Source organism: Anarhichas minor, unplaced genomic scaffold, assembly GCF_050575085.1.
Source record: "Anarhichas minor isolate MPS153535 unplaced genomic scaffold, ASM5057508v1 ptg000007l, whole genome shotgun sequence".
Lineage (NCBI taxonomy): Eukaryota > Metazoa > Chordata > Actinopteri > Perciformes > Anarhichadidae > Anarhichas > Anarhichas minor.
In genome coordinates this window covers 20,585,665-20,592,226 of record NW_027466453.1, presented here as the reverse complement: position 1 = coordinate 20,592,226, position 6,562 = coordinate 20,585,665, and positions in this window count along the sequence as shown.

Sequence of the window (6,562 nt, the reverse complement as noted above, 5' to 3'; positions counted from 1 at the left end):
TGTCCTCTCATTGGTTAATTCAGCTGGAGTCACTCCAGCGTCGACCGGTCTCCCCGCTGCTGATTGGCTTAGCACCCTCTTTCTCTTCAGGGCTTGAGCCTCGTTTTCTTCTTCTGAATGTTTAAAATGTTTAAAATGGTCGGCTGTTCTCTTTGCGTCCTCGCTGCCTCTCCTCTCTGTCGCCTGGTAATCTCCCTCTGTCCTCCTCTCGCCACGTTCATCCTCTTCTCTCCCATTTTCAAAAATTTCCTCCCCCATTTTCTTTTTTAAAAAAGCTGAAGAGGAGGCGCTAGCAGGCCCAGACAAACTCTCTGTTTCACTGATAGAGGTACTCCTGTCTGCTATGCGTGAAGTAGCAGCCCAAGTGATGGTTGTGGCGTTGGGAGTATTTGCGTGCGTGAAGCTAACATGGTCGTCTGTCGTCCCGTGGTTGTGGAAAGCTGCTCGGTCAAAAACTGGCTCGTGAAAAGGAGAGTCGTTACACTCGTAATACTCCTCTGATGCGGTGGAGAGAGCCGAGTTTGTTCTCGGTGAGATGAACCCGTCGGACGTCGGCGTTTGAAAATCTGGAGGGCGCGGATCCGGCGTGTGCGTGCGTGAGTCCGGGGTGGGCGTGCGTGGGAGAAATCCGTCCGGAGTTGGAGTGCGTGGGAGAAATCCTTCCGGAGTTGGAGTGCGCAGGAGAGCCGAGAGCGACCGCGACTCTCTCTCCGGCGTCGGCGAACGAAAGTCTGGCACGTGTGTGTCGGAGAGATGTAAGTGCAGAGGTCTTGCAGGTGTGTCTCTGCTCGCTTGTGCTTTAGGGATTTGTTCTTGGAAGGTGCCGTGTGTGTTGTATTTTGCAGCTTTTGGCACGCTGTCTGTGACGCGGGCCGGTGTAAAACTTAGATTACCATGCGGACTTTCTGTGTCTGTACTGTGCTTGGATGTGTGCGTGGCAAAAACGGTGTCTGTTGGAGCTTTTAAAGAGTCCACAATCTCTGATACATCTACATCCTTTGGACTCAACTCACTATATGATATTCTCTGAGGTACATGTGCTCTCACGCTCTCTGCCTTTGGCGCATCAGTAATCAAAACATCTGACTTGGCTTTGTTTCCAGCGGCCAACTGCATTGCTGCTCTCTCATGTCGTCCATCTGCCTCTTCGGTCCTTGTCTCTCTGGAGGTCCCGCTCTGCTTGTGCTGTGGAGCTTCTCCGGCATCCAGCGTGTTATCGTCATCTTTCTGTGCTCCCGGTTTGCCTCTGCTGTCGCTCTGCAGTTCTGGGACGATCTCGGGCACGTTTTCTGGTGAAGTCTGCACCACAGCTGCCACGGCGGGCTCATCGTGGACCCCTGTGCTCGTCTCAGGCTTCCTGACAACACTGAACTCCGGCAGCTTCTGGCCATTGCCTTTGAAAACCAGCTGGACAGTACGAGGTTTAGGGACGGGAGGGGTCGAGGTCGACGATGGGGCTGCCGAGGAGGAAGGGAGGGAAGGATTGGGAGTTGTAGAAGAAAAAGTAAGAGGAGGAATGGAGGAAGAGGACAAAGGAGAAGAGGAACCAATAGTCCTGCTTGTAGCGGTGGAGACGTGGCTGTTTTCTGAAAGCGAGGAGGAACTGACAGAAGTAGAAGAGGAGGACGTGTGGCTGTTGGCGGTGGGAGACTCAGCGTAAGGAGTCATTTCACATGAGTTCCGTGGCTGCGCGTTAACAGCTTGTGCGTGTGAATCTGTGCACAGCGGCACCGTCTTTGTTTGTGCGTGCGGTTCCGTGTCTGAGTCGGTGGGAGGACGCAGGTGCGGCGCTTGCGTGCTGTACGAGACATCACGCTGTGTGTTTGAATTAGTTTCTGCTGCTCTATCAGCGTTTGATCCCGGGAGGGGTCGTGTGCTGTGCGAAGGGCTCCCGGTGTTGGGAGTGCGCGCTTTGCTGCTGGGTTGGCGAGGTGTGCGTGCATCTTGCTCGGTGGGTGTGTTTGAATGCTGTTTGTTCTCGGTGTTGAGGTTCTTAGTAGTGTCAGAGTCACTCTTTGGTCCGGATGCAGGTGATTTCTGTCCGGTTGCCTCTGCTTTACGTTTGACGTCAGCAGGCACTGCGGTGAGCTGTGTTGGCTGAGCTCCGTCCACCACCGACTCTTCGGTCTTGGTTTCATCTTGTGCTGGTTGGAGTTTATTCGTCTCCTCGTGTTTGGCTGTAACCTGTCTGGGCTTGGCGACATCTGGCAGGCTTTCCTTAGGCATGCTGAACGGACTGCTAAACCGGACCGCTTGGCTGGTTTCAAACATCTCAGATCTCTGATGGACTTGATTCGGTTTTCTGGTATCACGAATGTTAATGAACCCGATTACGTCACTTGGGGGGTCAGGCTCTGGCCAGGTGGGCAGGTATGACATCATACATGCTTTCTCTAGATTGGTGAGTCCGGGGTGGATTGGAGGATCCTCCTGAATGGCTTCTTTACTCGCCCTCTTCCGCCTCCCCTTCTTGGTTTCTGGGTTCTTGGAGTTCTGTGGATTTTCGGTCTCTTTGGGGCCAGCGGTAGGGGTGGGGCTGGGGTTGGCTAAACCCAACATGGCATATTTGGGGCTGTACAGTTTCCGAGCCATATCGGCAGAAGTGGTCACCGGGACCGGCTGTGGGAGGGGCTCCACTTCAGGTTCGGTCTCAGTAGCGACCTGCCGGAGGTCAACCGAGCTGGAAGTGGCGTAGAGGACGCAGAACAGCCTGTCGAAGGCCTCCACTGCCTGGCCCGTCACCACCGTGATGAGATTTTTGTCCAGCCGCGATGAAGTCCAGGTGAAGCTACAGAACATGCAGCAAAAAGTTAGACTACTTTAAAGTACAGCAAGACATGACAAAATAAACAGCTCTTATACTGCGTACGTGTATAGTATGTCGGACAAGTTAAACAGCAATTATTATTTATTAAGTAATTTAATCGCATCTCACAGAAACAAAGACAGGTGGAGCACACAGAGATAACCTGTTTCTCTCACCGTCATTGTCTTTCTCACTTTCTCACACTCTCCAACTGACACACTCACGCACACACACACACACATATACACACACACATAAAAGTGCACTGACCTGTATGATCCAGACACAGCTTTGTCTCCATCGATGAACATGAATCTGTGTCCCATTTGCCCTCTGACCTTTGTGCAGGACCGGGTGTAGAACTCTGCTCCATCTGTGCAGCGGACACGGAGGTTCTGTAACGCGCGCACACACACACACACACACACACACACAAAGAGGATAGATGTCATATCTCCTCCAGATTCAAAGCTAACTTTATAACATGAGATCTGTGTGACGTAAAGCTGCAAAACAACGACAGCGATGACTTTCATGTTACATTGTGGCATTCTTTATTTTAAGTTTAGAAGAGAGGAAAATTAACTGGAAAGTGTCGAGCATACAATGAACACAAGTTATTTTCATGATTTTATGAGGTGACCTTATCTCCCGTTTTGAATATCTATTGGCTGATTGACAGCCAGGTTATATGTAAATACAATACAAAAGAACAGGTGTAATCCACAGGCCTGTGTATGGTCTTACCAGCACCATCCTCTCACTACTGTAATGTGATTAAAGCATGCTCACAATAACATCAGGAAAGCACCGTATGCAAGACAAGTGTCTCTATTATCACATCTAACCATATAAATTAGAAGTTTAAACTAACTGTAGTGTTTACAGGCCACACAGTGGTTTTAAATAAAGACATACATGGACAATATGACCAGTCATGTACTGTGTCCTGCCCTATAATTTAAGCAAATAATTACACCGATGTAAATACTGTGATTAAATCTTACACCATGGTAATTACCATGATTTAATCTGTCTTGTCTTCACTCGATTGGAGTGCTGCATCTGACACCATGGACCTCACCACTATCTTGAGCAACTTTAGTCTTTGTTGGGACTTGCCTGCTTTGCTCATCTCTGTCTGAAAAGCAAGGCACGTATACTGTAAAAAAAAAATACTTCTCGCTTCCCTCAGATTAAAATCTGGCGTCCCACAGGGCTCAGTTCTCTGTCCTCTGTCGATCTAAGATGTTTCCTGCACTTCTTGAATGTTGTTTTGTTGTTTAGCTCAGCCAGATGAGGTTGCTTTTTAACATTAACAACACAATGTCATCGTCATACAGTTAAGTAGTTTCGTGTGTATGCTTTTTTTTTGTCGCATTGTGCACATGTAAACACAGGTACTGTGACAGGCCGACAGGTGTGACCGTATCGTCAATGAGGGCTAACGTTCATGATAATAAATAGGTGGTACAGTATGTGGTGCTGCAGTCATAAAAGACTGTAACAACAGTTCAGATAAGCGGTTACACATGAAAGGAACTTCCAGCTAAATCATTTCATCAAGTGTTTCTCTCACTGTGACTCACTTCCTTTCTTTGTTTCTTCTGTCCTCCCTTCTTTCTTTCTTTAGGACAGACATGCTGACCAACATCTGTACTGAAGGAATCTCAAAAAATATAAAAACTACATCCTAAGTTATGTAGAGGCATATGAAGCCCTTTTCTAATTGCATCTTATATTTCCACTGTTTGACCAACATGGTATTTGAGTGTTGAGGTGGCCCTTGTAAACGTGGACACAGACAGAAACACCAAGTTTAAATATGGTGTTGCTTTTGTCACTGAGATCACAATCTGTCCAACTAAATATAATTTTTGTCACCCAGAATTACTGTGATTCCAAAAATATGGCAAAGAGCTAGAAAGTGAAATGCAAAGTCACAGCTTCAGCGAGACAGTTGTCTGTCTGACTCATTTGTTAGTCGATGTTCAGCTCTTCGGCTGATTGACTTTTACTTAACAGACACTACTTTGGTTGTTATGAGTTTAGATTTAGGACCTTGGGTCCTCAGAGAGACTTCAAAGTCTGTCTGATCGACCAACTCCTGCACTGGCACGCAGCCAGAGAAATTATGGAACCAGCAGAAGATTCCTGGCATGGCTTGGGTGTGGCTTGTCTCAAAGTAGAAACACTTGTTTTCCTTCCTCCTTTCGCCCCACCCTGAACTTTCCCTCAGAACATTCCTTTTGCTAAGTGGTTTGCTAAAATGAGCAGATTGCATTTCTCTCTGTTGGTATTCAGCTCCAAACCGTAGAAGAGTGTTTCCCAACGTTTTATATGTGACAAACCATCGCGACCCAATTAGTAATGAATCACGATAAATGAGTGTTCCTTCTTTACTGCCACTTCCACATCACTTTATCTTATCTTGAATGCGTAAACGATGTATTTGTTTGATAAATCACAACTCTGTTTTATACATACACACGTGTTAAATACTTTATAAATGAGAACAAAGGCAAACAGACTCTAGTTTTTTTCCTATCATCGGTAAAGCAAACAGAATGTACGCTAGCCTTTTCATATTAGATCCACTGTTATAAGGCGGCTACAGTTATCAGTGCAATATGAACATAAATGTTCAATAAAAGCCTACGGAAGATATTCTGCTAATTTATTTGGCGACCGATCCACTCCTCAAGCTGCCAACAAGCTGTCATATCTGTCCTCTACCCTTCCTGCCAGTCATCATGTCGCTCAGTTTGTGTTGCGTTAGCTGCTCATCACTGTTCCTGGTCATAGTTGCCACTCGTACAGCTGTAGCCTGAATCTAATAGTCTGTAACGCCACAGAGTAACTGAGGTGATTCTGTCAGAGACGTACATTGAAGGATACAGGACCACTTTAAGGGCAGATCCCAGCAGAGACACAGTATATAACCCAGATACGGACACATAAAATACTTGTGCCAGCTGTCAAACACACCTCACTGAGCTCCTTTACAAACACTCAATCTGTTTAGGACTCAGCGTTGGGTGCCAGTGAACCACACAGAAAGAGAAAGTTAGCCGTCTGTCTCCATTAATGATATTACATTACATTACAGTCATTTAGCAGACGCTTTTATCCAAAGCGACTTACAATTCAGATTCTATCACATTTCTACACCGTAGGCACAACTACGGGAGCAATTTTTGGGGTTAAGTGTCTTGCTCAAGGACACATCGACATGCAACTAGCAGAGCCGGGGATTGAACCGCCGACCCTCTGATTGAAAGACGGCCCTGCTATCCACTTAGCCACAGTCGCTCTGACAACGAGCGTCAACATGTGCTGCCAGCAGAGTCGGTTCAGGTTAAAATAACAATCGCTTTGCATGTATTGCTGCAACATTTCCCAGGCGTGCCAGGCCTGACCGGTTTCTATTCTACGAAATAGAAAAGCGTTCAAGGGGAGCTGTGACACGGGCTCATTTAAATGGAGGGCTTGAGGCTCAGTGTGCACCGTGCTGCTGTATTACTGTCTGGTTTGCACATTGCACTCGGATTTTGGGCCAAAAACGTGACATCCCTTGAGAATAATTCAAAACAACAAGCGCGCCGACTCACCTTGAGGTGCCCGGCATGCATGTTGGCCCTCTGACACATGGACTGGAAGTGAGGTAGAGTTGTGCGTTCCAACAGGATGTAGACGGAAACCTTCCTCTTGAAACCGGCATCCAGCAAATCTCTGAAGATGTCGACATCGGTGAAC